This window comes from Magnolia sinica, chromosome 6 (assembly GCF_029962835.1).
Source record: "Magnolia sinica isolate HGM2019 chromosome 6, MsV1, whole genome shotgun sequence".
NCBI lineage: Eukaryota > Viridiplantae > Streptophyta > Magnoliopsida > Magnoliales > Magnoliaceae > Magnolia > Magnolia sinica.
The window spans coordinates 57295657-57310726 of record NC_080578.1 but is presented as its reverse complement, the minus strand read 5'-3'; positions in this window follow the sequence as shown (position 1 = coordinate 57310726).

Below are 15070 nucleotides of genomic sequence, written 5' to 3'. Positions count from 1 at the left end.
AAAGATCTTAAAATCCTTGAAGATATTGATCAATCCCTTAAGGGAAAGGTTTACAGGCCACGGGATTACGTTACCTTTATAAATAAGAGGATCTACTCATGGTAAAAAGTATGAAAAATAGATTCATTCCTCACCCCTAAATCTAAACTGTTAGACCCAGATTTCAGGCCTGACTTAGGCATCAGAGGGTCCTCTGAACTAGCCAAGGTCTCTTTTGTCTTCTTCCTGTGCAGGCATCAGGTACTTAAGTGCAGAAAGGGGGAGTGAGCCAATACTGACATCAATAGTTTAGCGTCGTCTGTGGGATGCGACATTCCAAGTCGTGTTCCGCTCTATCAAAGCCTACAACTTGCCATGACAAGAGGAAAGAAAAAAGCCCAAACCCCTCTAGAGGTAGTTCCAATCGCAACCTTGCCACCGGTAGAGCACAGCCCACAAACCGTGGATCGGCTAGAATGACAAGAGAGCTGCCAAGGCTCTCTAGCTCGCAGAGCCACCTCTAGTCCATCCAAGTATGGGCAGCGAGACACCAGAGGGAGCAGACGACGTGATTCACTGGAAAGAGAAGTCGAAGATATGAGGGCCGACATGAATTACACGAAGCAAATGCTAGAACGGATGCAGCCTCCACAAATGCAGTAGCCCAACCCGGGGGAAGAGTGGTCAAGCTACGTCCGATAGTTCGCCAATCCTCAACTGTTTGCCCCCTCGGGTCGCTCCCTAGCCAAGCCAGCATTAAGGGCCTTCTGAGCCCGTGTCGACTCACGTCTCGGAAACAACTCCATTGCCCACTTCCAACCTTTGGCACGAGATAAACCGAAGGAGACGCAACCGATCCCCAACTGAAGGAACGGCGGATAGTGAAGCACCTTGGAAGGCCGCGTTCCTAGCACTGAAGAAGGAAATTACGGACACGAAGCATAATCGGACGAACAATGCATTCAGGCTGGAAGAGAAGGAATCACCATTCATGGTTGATATAATGCACGCTCAGCTCCCTAATTGGTTTCGCTTGCCTCAAATTGCATCATACAACAGGAAAGTCGACCCTACTGAACATATAGAGTCCTTCCGGACTTATATGGAGTTACATGACGCCTCGGATGAGGTAATGTCTCACGCCTTCTCGCTCACCTTGATCGATGCTGCCTGACTCTGGTTCAAACAATTAAAGCCAAGGTCCATTAGCTCGTTCGATGAGCTTAGCTAGGTCTTCGTCGTGAACTTTATAGGGGGTAAGAAAAGGCTCAAAGCTTTGGCCCATCTCAGTGTAGCTCAGAAGGACGAAGAACTCCTCAAAGACTACATTCAACTTTTCGACCTCGAGTCACTACAAGTTCAAAAACACTCAGATGAAATGGCCCTGAATTCCATCATGCAAGGGGTGAGAGACAAGCCATTTCTCTCTTCCCTGGATAAAAATCCTCCATCCACTTTGGCCAAGTTCATGGCTTGATCACAGAAGTACTCCAATGCCGAGGAAACTAGAATCTTAAGAGAAGCGACTCAGAATAGAACCTCCTCGGCCAAGGGGTCGATGAAGAAGGATGCCGACTCAGCCAACGCTGGTAATAAGCGCAAGGAAGATCGGCCTTAAGACGAACAAAGGTCGAACAAATGACCCGACAGCAAGTTCTCCAAGTACACCCCTCTCAATAAGCCCTAGGAACAAGTCCTGATGGAGATAAAAGGTGAACGATTCGTTAACTGGCCGAATAAGCTGCGAGGCAATCCTGACCAATGTAACAAAAACAAATATTGCCACTTCCATTGCGATCATGGACACAACACGAGTGACTGCTACACTTTAAAGCAAGAAATTGAAAGGCTCATTCATAAAGGCCATCTTGATGAACACGTAGACTAAGGAGCCAACAGGACCGCTACACCAAAAGAACACTTGAGTGAAAACTGACCGATAGAAGAAATTCAAACCATTGTCGATGGTCAAAAGGGCAGAGGTGACTCAAACAACACTCAGAAAACCCATGTGAGAAACATGATTTGGCCTAAGTCTGAGATCATGGTCCTGGCTCGGCCCTTGAAGGAAAGGAACTAAAAAAGTATAGCATGACCTTTACTGAGGCAGACGCCTGTGACATCCATCATCCACATGACGATGCTTTGGTCGTCGCCGTCACTATTGCTAATCGCAAACTCTTCAGAGTCCTTATTGACACAGGGTCATCTGCCGACGTGCTATTCACCTAGGCATTTGATAAGATGAGCATCGAACGGTCCACATTGTAGCCCATCTAAACTCCTTTGATTAAATTCTCGAGAGGACAAGTCCTGCCCGAGGGAACCATTCAGCTCCTGCTCACTGCTGGGGATGCACCGAACCAGGCAACAACTATGGTCGACTTCCTGATAGTCGACTAATCTTCGGTCTATAATGATATTCTCGGCCGTCCTTTGCTTTGTCTTCTCCGAGCTGTAGTTTCGACATACCACCTTTCCATGAAGTTTCTGACCAAGTCAGGAGTCAGAGTCATCAAGGGAGATCAACACGATGCCTAGCATTGTTATGCCACCGCATTAAAAGCTTTATCCGAAGTAGCAATGATTAAGTCCCTGGACCCGCATGATGAAGCTCCCGAACGAGGCCAACTGGTGAAAGACCTTCTCCAAGTCCGTCTGGATGAGTCTGACCTCTCCAGAACCGTTCGAGTTGGTTTGTCCCTGACTCCTCCGCTGAAAGAGAAGTTGGTGGCCTTACTGTGCCAATACGCCGATGTCTTCGCATGGTCAAATGAAGACATGCCCGGGATCGACCCTTCGATCATTACTCATCGCCTCAACATCGATTCGATCTACAAACCGATCTAACAGATGCGGCGTGCCCTTGGTCCTGAGAGTTATGCCGTTATCAAAGAAGAGGTCGGCAATCTTCAAGGCCAAATTTGTCGAAGAAGTGTACACCCCGACTAGATAGCTAACATCGTACTCGTCAAGAAGGCCAATGGGAAGTGACGGGTTTGTGTAGATTACACTGACCTAAGCAGAGCCTGCCCGAAGGACAGTTTTCCTCTCCCTAGGATCGACCAGTTAGTCGACAGTACTGCGGGGCACGAATTACTTAGTTTTATGGATGCCTACTCAGGATATAACCAAATTGTAATGCACCCCTCTGATAAATCGAAAACCACCTTTGTCACCGACAAAGGTCTTTATTGTTACCGAGTGATGTAATTTGGTTTAAAGAATGCAGGAGCGACCTACCAAAGGTTGGTCAATAAAATGTTCGCCCAACAAATAGGGGGGACGATGGAAGTGTACATTAACAACATGCTCATCAAAAGTATCAAAGCAACCGAGCACATTGCTGGCCTCGAAATATGTTCCTCATCCTCTAGAAATACCAGATGAAGCTAAACCTGAGCAAGTGCGCGTTCAACGTGGGCTCAGGTAAGTTTCTCAGATTTTTGCTCAGACAGCGAGGAATCGAGGCAAATCCAGAAAAGATCCAGGCTCTTCTCGACATGGACTCGCCAAAGATGATCAAATATATTCAACGATTGACCGGAAGAGTTGTTGTGCTTAATCGCTTTGTGTCCTGAGCCACAGATAAGTGTCTTCCCTTCTTCAAACAATTGAAGGGTCGGCAAATGGTGAACTGGACAGAAGAATGTGAGATAGCCTTCTAGTAGTTGAAACAATACTTGGGATCACCACCGTTGCTCTCCAAGCCTGAGTTGGGCAAAACACTACTGCTCTACTTAGTAGTATCCGACATAGCTATAAGCTCAGCTCTGATTTGTGAATATGAGGGGAAGCAATTTCTAGTTTACTACGTCAGTAAAGCACTGGTCCCAGTAGAAACAAGATATCCAACCTTGGAAAAAGTGGCCCTAGCGCTGGTTATCTCTTCTCGACGCTTGCAGTCATACTTCTAAGCCCATTCGATTGTTGTTTTGACCAATCAACCGTCACGGTAGATACTTCAGAAACCAGAAGCATCTACAAGCCTCACTAAATGGGCGATCGAGCTAAGCGAATTTGACATTCAGTACAAGCCTTGATTCGTAATCAGAGGCTAAGCAGTAGCCGACTTTATCGTTGAAGTCACACAGCAGTCTGAGCCAATCGTGGCCGACCCTCACCGGGTCAATCCACCTAAAAGCTCGACAGATGCTCTGAATTTAGAACAGTCTGATTCCGCTACCCTACCCGCCACACCCCATTGGCGACTTTATGTCGACAGTTCATTTAACTCCAAGGCAAGCGGGGCAAGGGTCATCCTAGAAACTCCTGATCATACATACATGCAGTATGCCTTGAGACTCAGATTTTAAGCTTCCAACAACACAGCAGAATATGAAGCACTGCTCCTCGGACTCCGTTTAGAGGCCAGCTTGGGGGTCACTCACCTCGACGTATACATCGACTCACAGTTGGTCGTCAATCAAATAGCCGATGTCTACTAGACCAGGAAAGAGCGGTTGAAGGCTTACCTCCAGCAAGAAAAGGAACTTATCAGCGGTTTTCAATACTGTGCCGTCATCCAGATCCTGCGAGCAGAGAATGCCCAGGCTGACTTACTGGCTAAGCTCGCTACAGCTGATGAAGATGAGATCCCCATGTCCATCCCGATCGAGTACGTCGCCAAGTCGAGCATCGATGAGACCGAGGTTGCAACCGTACTCCCGATTAATTCGGGACCCTCCTAGGTTGATCCTATCATTCTTTACCTTGAAGTAGACGAGCTACCGAAAGACCAAGCCGAAGCCCGACGACTGAAGATCTGATCTGCCCGTTACACCTTGCTCAATGGGATACTATACAAGAAAGAATACCACGTGCCTCTGTTGAGGTGCTTGCGACCGGATGAGGCCGACTATGTCCTAAGGGACATGAAGGTATCTGCGAAAATCACTCTAGAGGACAATCCTTGGCTCATAAGGTGATACGGCAAGGATATTACTGGCCAACCATCCAAAATGATACACAGAAGCTCATCCAAAGTTGTGACAAATGCCAAAGGTTCTCGACCATCCCTCGGCAACCACCAGAAGAGCTCACCCCTATGGCCGGCTTGTGGCCTTTTGCTGAGTGAGGGATCGACATCATCAGACTTTTTCCTGTGGGAAAGGGTCAGACGAAGTTTGTCATTATTGCCGTAGACTACTTCACCAAGTGGGCGGAAGCTGAACCATTGGCCAAGATAACCAAGTAAAAAATCACCAACTTTTTTTGAAAAAACATTATCTGTCGATTTGATGTGCCTCGGACCATCATCTCCAACAATGGGAAACAGTTTAACAATAAACAGTACCAAGAGATGCGTGAGAACCTCGAAATCAGAAACATATATTCGTCTCTGCGCCATCCTTAAGCAAACGGCCAGGTTGAAGCCGTCAATAAGATCATCAAACAGCATCTCCGAACTAAGCTTGACCGAGCCAAGGGAGCTTAGGCCGAGGAACCTCCAAAAGTTCTATGGGCCTACCGAACTACAGCCTGGACCGCAACAGGGGAGACCCCCTTCTCCTTGGCATATGGGTCAAAAGTCATCACTTCGGTTGAGATCAGACTGTCGACCACCTGAGTAAGCTCTCTCGATGAACAAGACAACGAAGAACTCCTGGCGCTCAGCCTCGATCTCTTAGAAGAATGAAGGGAACAAGCTCGGCTCCGGACTATCACCCGTCAACAGCAAGTGTTGCAATTTTACAATGTCCGAGTTAAAGTAAGAAGATTCCTAGTTGGGGACTTGGTCCTTCAAAGGACATTTCAGAACACTAAAGAGATCGGTGCAGGTATGCTGGGGCCCAATTGGGAAGAACCTTACGCGATTGCAAACACCATCTGACCCGACACATATCGACTGGAAGACTTAACCGACTAACGACCGCCTCACCCCTAGAATGCTGAGCATCTCAAGATCTACTATCCCTAAATTAGCCAATAGACAAAGCATTGCTCGAGTTCTATTGATAAACATGCAAAAAATTCATAACCATGTAAATCAGACAATTGAATGCGAGAAAAAAGTGTATTAATTGATCAGAATAAGATTTACATCCAGAACACATCATCATGTACATCGGTATTACATTAACAGAGGAGAAAAGGGGGTCAGCGGCGCTCGAGGTTGCAGATACTCTCGAGCTCGGTGCTAGGCGTGCATGAAGTGCCTGAAGTTAAAAAAGGGAGCAGAAAGGAATTTTGCTCTGCAAATTCGACTTCATGGCTCGACCACCTCATCAGGAGCCAACTCAAGAGCAACCTCAGAAGTTGCCTCGGGATCAACCACGACCACCAAAGGACCAGCTGCAGCCGACTCAGCTTCGGGATTAGCATCCCCCTCGGTGCCCGGGTCACCGGATCCCGACCCGCTCTCATCGAAGCCAGAGAGGTCGAGTTGAGGAAAGCTCTCCCTCTTCAACTTCACGCACTCGATGTAACCGTCTCAATAGAGACGATCCTGCTCCTTCGTGAAAGATTGGGATGAGAGAAAGGCTTTCACAGCCTCCGCTCATCCCTCCTTCCACGCCTTATCTTGCGTAATGACAAGAGTGTCCTTGGTCTCCGTTTTGATCTGGTTCGTGACCTCACAGACTCGGACGTACTCAACATGGAATTTATCGTATGTCACCCTAGCTTCTTCTAATCGCGAGGCCAGACGAGTATTTTCAGCTGTGGCCTCATCAAGTGTAACGCCCCAGATTTTCAAGGGCCGAGTAAGAACTTGGCTCCTGAATTCCCGAGTGCCACATATGCCCTAATGGGCCCCAGATTTCAATTCATTTGGGTTTATTTATAAGCAATGACGGGTTTATCAAACCATAAACACGAGAATATTATAAAATATAAATACAGGCTGCTAAACAGGTAAGATATCCAAAATACAGTACCGAGAAAATCCATCTAGGAACTAGACCCACCTATATAAATATCCCAAAATGACTAGAGCCCTGGCCCCTGGCCCATGTCATGTGACCATCCAACTATAAACTAGAAGAAACCGCTGAAGTCTGGGAGTGCGTCCACTCCCCCTTGTCATCCATGTCAGCATCCTCCAGCGCGTCTAACTCCATCAACCCTACATCTATAATGTATTCTGGTTGGTGTTTTAAAACACCATCCCGGAGTGGGAGTGAGTAGCTAACTCAGTGGTACCATTAGCAATAGGCCACACAAATTATCATGTATAGAATACATTAATAAACAGCAAGCAGCATAGAATCCTAAACAATATTGTTAATTGAAATGCATGGTTATGATATGATGCATGCTCCTCACCAACCAGTGCTCCCTTAAGCGACGACATCTAACGTTCGTAATGAAACAACACTCCCTCAAAAGTGACCTCGACTGCATAATCGCCAGCAAATATAATGCAATGTCGTGAAATATGTAAACTTGGCTGATTAGTTAAGTTCTTTCATCTTGGGGAAACTAGAATACCCTTAGTGGATTACTGCCCTGACCCGATCATGCAACTCAGGGGCCGTGGTCATGTGACTCTCGCAACCCTTAGCCCTGTATGGGGTCGTCAATCCTAAAAAGAAATATAATCACAAAAGAAAGTAATTTGGGACTTAAATGTCCTACTCGCGGTCACTATGGGGAGGTCGTCACCCCAGCACAGGCCGATAGCAGGGGCACAATGTCCTACACCACTGTCTCCGGCTCACGAGTCCAAGTGCTTAATGGACACTATGGAGAGGCTCGTCACCCCAGCGTAGGCCGATAGCACGGGCATTGTGTCCCAAACCACCATCCTCGGCTCATGAGTCTTGTGGGCCGTACATAACAATTAGAAGTGGGAACAATGGTCTCATGGTACTTCGGGTTCATATAGGCTTGATCAAACATGGTTAACGTACAAGGATGGTCGACATATAGTCAATATGCCCCGATGGGTTGAACCTTAGCTAATCGGCCTGAGAACACTGTCTCGTGTAGTCCAACTACGGCCAACAACCTATAATTTAACCATTCAGGCCAGATTCACTCACAGACAGGTCCAACAAGGACCGCCCAAGAAATTTTAGGTAATCGGCCGATCCATAGGGGAATATGCAACAATTCACAACAAAAGATGGATTCCTTGTATATAATTCATATATGGCAGACACAATTTCAGTATAATCAGTACATGGATAGCCACACATAAAGTTCTACTAAATTTTACAGGTTCTACATAACATATTCCAGCCTATACAATTATGTGGACAACATATAGTAATGCACTAAAATAAATCTTCCACAGGTCAACATACATCATATAATTCAACCATGCATTGAAAATCCAGACAAGTGACTCGACCCAATCAGCCAATCCTCATCATTACATGCCTACACTCAAGCATATTCAATCACAACTTCAGGAAATCAAGGAATCAAACATCAAACAACAATTCATGTCATCTTTCCAAGCAAATTAACTCCAAATCAAGGAATCAACAGTAAATCAACAATAATTTAGGAAAAATCAAATATTTGCATCCTACATGACATGCAAATCATTAAGTCATGTGATTGGGATATTAAGGTCTCATCTCTTTTTATAATTTCAGTAATTTCTAGTCCTTTATCCTAGTTATGCAATCCAAACATAGATTCAATCACATGCACTAACAATTCACCAATCACATTCATTAAACCTACTCTAGGCGCAATAATCGGTCAGTCTGCACCTATTCTTGGCCGGAGGTTGTTGAGATCGTCCTAGCGCCGTCAGGTCCACAAGCTCGAGGTGATGGGGCCCTGCATTGCATAGAACGGAGGATAAGACACATGCATGTTGTAAAAATCAAGGAAGATGTAATTTGGAACCTCATCTTACCTTAGATGGGTTGGAATCTCACTCCAACAATGATTGGAGTCGGCATGGAGAGGTGAAAGTGCCAGAATTTCAATATCCCTAGCTTCAAGCTCACATGCACCACTAAAGGAGGCCCTTCTCTCTCCTCTCTCTCTCTCTCTCTCTCTCTCTCTCTCTCTCTCTCTCTCTCCCCCAGATTTCAGCTGCTGGAAATGGTGGAAATGAAAGGGGTTTGCGCATTAAATATCCAGAAATTAAGTCATTTGGCCCTGTGTTTCACTAAATGCCTCCAATGGCCTTATGGGGCCCATATTTGGCTATTAGGGCTATCCTGATGGCCCCTTAGCCCATCTAATTTATGGGATAAGTGCCCCATGGCTCGATGAAGGGCTGGGCAAAGTTTGACAGCAAACGAATGTGAGGTTTTATCGCAATGGTCCGATTTGTGATCAACGGTCACCGTTTCTCGATTAGGGTCAGATTTGGCGGATGAGTGCCGGAAAATATCTTCAACATATGGTGTAAATTTGGGTGGAATCCGACGGTTGAAATGTCCTAATTTACTGTCCTAAGTGGTGGGGCCATTTACTTTAAAATTCAGATTTTTGGCCAATACTATGGAGAATTGCATTTTACAAGTGCCGACAGGACGGCGCAAATCGTCTGTTTCCAGGCGTCGTTTGAGTCCATCGTCCGCGATGGACCACAAGCCCAATGAGACAGGCATTACTTTATAATTTTTGGAACTAGTGGCCCACTAACGAGCAGTCTAGAACTTTTTCGGATAATCGGGGCACTTCTGAAATAAATTGGGTAAAGAGACTTCTTGGGCGCAGTGGTTGAGGCATGAATTAACTAAGTTCACGGTATGGCCTATTCGAAATTAGTAAAAATGAATATTTGGTCATGATCACTCTAAATCGTCGGTTTTAGGCTAAAAGAATAACTGGGTTGATTCTGTCCATTAATTAAGTTCGACCTATAGCTAGCTCGACTTTGAGTAGATCTTTAATTTAGTTACAGTTGTTTGATTACTCAGTGGAAGGTCAGTTAGATTTGAGCCCTATGTGAATGAATCATGGGGCTAAACTCAATGTTTAATTGAACGGTTGGATTCATTGGTTTTATACATTGGATTAATCTTATTAGTACAGTTCTTTATCAGTACCAGCCACGTATAAACCCATCTCGAGTGTCAAGGGTCAGTAAGTGATGACGTGGCTAGTTATAAAAAAAGAAAATTTTAAGGATTTTTGGTAAATCAAAATAGTGAAAATTCAGGGTGTTATATCAAGGGACGCCATTGCCAATGCCAGATTGGTCGTTACAGTGGCAACACGAGCCTCGACGGTCACCAGCCAAGCCTCTACATCATCCGCACGCTTGTTGGCCTTGGACAGCTCAGCGCGAGCCCTCAGCGCACACGGTGTGAACTGCATAAAAAAAATTATCATCGAATAGAGAAGCTAAATGAAGAACAGAAGATTTCACTCTTACCTCGAGGAGTATCCTCGTCATCTTGGCGAGCGTCCACTCCATGGATGACTTAAAGAGGCCGGCGAAATCCTCCTCGGTCCTCTGGCGACTCACCCAATGGAGGATTCCTTCGACGCTCCGGAGGAAGCCAATCCTCTCTCCCTCGGATGCCTCCCCGCTGGGGGGCTCATCTCCTTCCCCTTCCTCTTTTCTCTCAAGGACATGTTCTTCAACAGGTCCTGGCTCGGAAACCTCCCGAGGCTCGGGTGGAACCACCTCTGCCACCTCCGTACCCTTGTCCGCAACGTCTATAACGGTCGAAGGAGGAGGAGCAGCCTTCCCCTAGCTCTTGGAGACTTCCTTCTGCCTCTTCGAGGGCCGAGTGTCGACCCGAGGAGGAGCCTTCATCTTGGAAGGGGGACGAAGGATTGGCCGAGCCTCAGACATCTCTACGTTAGAAGTAAGATACAACAAGTGTCAGCAAACAAAATAAAAAAAGAGATTATGCCAAGTACTAATGCACAGCTATGAGTCGTACCTGTCGGAACCGAGTCCAACCCGGCCTCAAAAAGGTGCTCTGGTTGGAGAAGCCATTTACAAGATCTCGTCTCCGGATCCAGTGCCCTTAGATCCTTGATTCGAGCCTCCAAGCTCGGTCCTTCTCCTGGACGAAGCTTGGGGACGTCTGAAGGAGCAAAAATGGTCAGAGGACACATTAAAGAGGTTCAGCTAACTAAGAAGGGAAAAGAATAGAAGCTAAGTCACCTGGCTCGGAGAAAGCCCGGGGAACAAAAGGTACGAATGGCTCCGACCTGGCCATCTCCCAGCGACTGCAGGCCCAGAACCGCCGATCTCTCTAGTGTTTGTTAGAGGAAGGAGGGTCGGTTATAAGAGCTCCTCCTTTCTTCCGCCAAGAGCAAAAGTAATACCAGTCGGGCTGCTAAGAATTCGGCCGCACTCGATACAGATGGAGGAACTCGTTAATGATCAGCGCTGGTTGATCCATTTCAGCCCATAGGATTGCACAGCTAAATAAGTCCCTCCACCCATTCGGAACTATCTGCCCCGGAGCCAAACCAAGAGAGCCTAGAAGACACCAAGCGATCTCCTGCAGTGGTAAACAGACGCCACACTGCATTGCGACCTGAAAAATCGCGACAGCCCCAAGAGGGCTTCGGTCAGGGAGATCATTCGGCTGAGGAAAGCTAAGGCCGATAGAGTCAGGGATATGATATCCATCCCAGATCCGAAGTAGGTCATCCTTAGTCAAAACTAAGGGTATTGGCCCTCTCGACCCTTCCTCAGTTGTGGCTTCTTCAGCCGTGGTTTTATCGGCCTCCTCGGCTTCGTCATCCTCATCCACATCAGGGGGGTTGGGCCTGCCCGGAGTAGTTCTATCACTGCCCCCCGCCTATAAGATGAGTTAGATGCCCCAGCAAATGCCACCAACCTCTATGTCGGGGACTCCATTACCCTCTGCGAATGCTGGAATGTAGCATCAGCACAAGCCAGTGTCTCCGCCAGCAACGTGGGTGGTTCCGAAGTGGCCCAGAAGCTGCTCGGTCCACCCTCGTGACTGTACACTCCCTCCCGAGGGCTTACGGAGCCTGACATTGTTCAAAATTAAATGAAAGGGAGGGAGAAAAATGCTCACCGGAGTTTGCAACGATGGCCGAAAAACGAAAAGAGGGTAGAGAAAGCAAAAGGCAAAGAGTAGAAAAGAAGATGTGAGAAAATGGGGACGATTCGGAGGCTAGGGCGTTCCTTTTATAGCTGCGCCACGTAGCGCACGCTTTAAATGAGAAGCCGACTTGACGCCTCTTCAGACTCCCTAGTCCGACACGTGGCATCACACCACACGCCGTACGAATCCGCCATCAAAAGCCCTGCCATGCGTCCAACGCTCATTCGCCCCTCTGCTGAAACGATGGCCTCTCTCTCGTGTGGCTTTGAGAACTGAACCGACGCATGTTCAGGACAAGGTAGTCCACTTCGATATTCAAGCTAGCCATCATGCCAACATTAAATGTTCCATCATAAGTTCGGACCATGCATAATCCGACCCAACACCGATCTACTCCTCAGCCTTTACAGGTCGGCACAAGGAGTAAGGGGGCTCACTGTTGGGAGGAAAATATGACAAGTCAAATGAGTCGGCTTATGGAGTGAACCAATTATACTAACATGACTTGGACTCCTCAAGCGTCGAGCCTGACCAATGCCCACATGTCCAGAACGCCGAAAGGAGAGACATGGCCCGGGCTTACCAGGCGCCAAGCCTGCCCAGAGCCTACATGTCTCAAGCCAAAGGGTAAGACCTCCACGAAGGCCAATACACCTTTACAGACACTCAAGAGGTCTTTCAGAGGTGACGTCAAGCCGACTCTATACATTAATCAACTGCAAACCGAGCCCTGGCCCTGCATCAGCCTGATCTATCTTGTAGGTCGGCCATGGGTCAACTGTCAGTCAGACGCCCAACGTAAGCCATCCAAATATACCAATATTTGAGATCAGTAAACGGTCGGCCGAGCCTCGGTCAGCTAAATCTTGACTATTAGTACCTCTTACGAAATTAGAGCCGAGTCAAGAAGGCAGCTAAATCTCCTTCCAATATCTTAGGAGGATAAACTTCGATCGCGAAAATCTAGAGGATCAAAGATCTTAAAATCCTTGAAGATAACAATCAATCCCTTCAGGGAAAGTTCTACACGCCACGGGATTACATTACCTCCATAAATAAGAGGATCTACTCACAGTAAAAGGTATGAAAAATAGATCCGTTCCTCACCCCTAAATCTAAACTGTTAGACCCAAGTTACACACCAGACTTAGGCATCGGAGGGTCCCCTGAACTAGCTAGGTTTCCTTTGTTTTCTTTTGTGCAGCACCAGTTACTAAAATGCGGAAAGGGAGAGTGAGCCAAAAACGACATCAACACAGGTGATGATCAGTACCGTACCGTCCCAATCATGTGCTCCGCCATGTCGGTGTTGGGACATGACCATCCAATCAACTGAACATTTTACCGGGATCGGACCAATGGCTAAGTAGATACGGTGCATTCAACGCTGAGGTTATGGGTTCAAACGTCCATGTGGTGTGGGCGTGTTAAAAAAAATAAACAAAAAATAAAATGAAGATTTTACCAATTTAATGCCCGCATCATTACAGGTGGGACACTTATGAATGGCTATGAATGGCTGGACGGTGCTAAAAAGGGGCGCGTACCACTTATGATATGGATATGGTCGAGATGAGTATCAATCACCGCTCAGCTTACCATGGGATATGGGGGGCCGCATCATGCGGAGGTGAATTTCAAATTCGGGAAAGGATCGCGGTTCAATGAAGTGTCGGACGGCACATGTCAGCTATCGGGGCCATTCATCACGTGATGGGCTATGTGAAACATGCCAGATACAGAAAATCAAAGATTTTGACCACTGGACATCTTATTCTGACCGCCCAATTTTTATTTTTATTTTTATTTTTGTCATAACAGTTTGAATACTGTTCATGACCAAAACTATTTTGTCCATGGCAAGTTCGCCGGATATTTAACGTGATGAATGGTTCGGATATTTGACACGCGGTGCATCTGTTTGTTGCCGTCTTCATTTTTCGTTGAAACAGTTAATGTGATTTTTTAAAGGGAAATGGGCCGTGCTGGCTTCGAAGTTTAGGTAAATTACTTAGAATGCTATGACACTCCATATATTCCCTAAAAGGCCTTCTGACAGCTTTTAGAAAATTACTTGGACCAAAATATCCTTATCTTTGTTTTAGTAGTTGTATGGTTTTCCAGTGAAGAAGAAGTTACGTCGTATTTAATGCCAAGAAAGTGATGTGTACGGAATCCTTTTTTGCGTATGAGCAAGGACCAAGCTCGTGGGGCCCACATTGATGTATGTGTATAATTCATGCCGCCCATCTTTTTTTGCTATGTCATTTTAGGGCTAGGTCCCAGATATCAGCCTGATCCAGAGCTTGTGTGGGTCACATAATACAAAATAATGGTGATAATGGAACCCATTGTTGAAACTTTTCAGGCTCACTATGATGTTTGTTAGAAGTGGACACTGCCCAAGTCAGGACTAATTTGGGCCCACGCGGAGCAGGCCGACAAGATGGATGGAATGGATCACCCCATTGTGAGCCTTAAGCTATGATATCAATGGTTTGATAGAAAAGGACGTGAACACGTTCAAAACCATGATCCATACAACATGACAACCACGACCCATATAACATAGCAACTACGACCTATACAAACCACGACCCAAATGGGCCCACACTGATGTATATGTATAATCCATTCAGCCCATCCTTTTTGTTATGTCATTTTAGGGCTAAGGCCCAAATATCAGCCTGATCTAGTGCTTTTATAGCCCACAAAATAGAAAATAATGGTGATTGTTGAAAGTTTTTAAGCTCATTGTCCAAGTTAGGACTTTTTGGGCCCATGCCGAGCTAGCCGACAAGGTGGATGGATCGGATACTCCATTGTGGGCCTTAAGATATGATACCAACGGTTTGGTAGAAAAGGAATTGAACACGTTGAAAACCACGATCCATACAACATGACAACCATGACCCATATAACATGGCAACTACAACCCATGCAAACTATGACCCAAATGGGCCGCAGTTGTATGGATCGTAGTTGTCATGCTATATGGGTCTTAGTTGTCTTGTTATATGGGTCTCAGTTGTATGGATCACAGTTGTCCTATTATATGAGTCGTAGTTATCATGTTATATGGGTCGCGGTCGCAGTTGTCTTGTTATATGGGTTTTAGTTGTCCTGTTATATGAGTC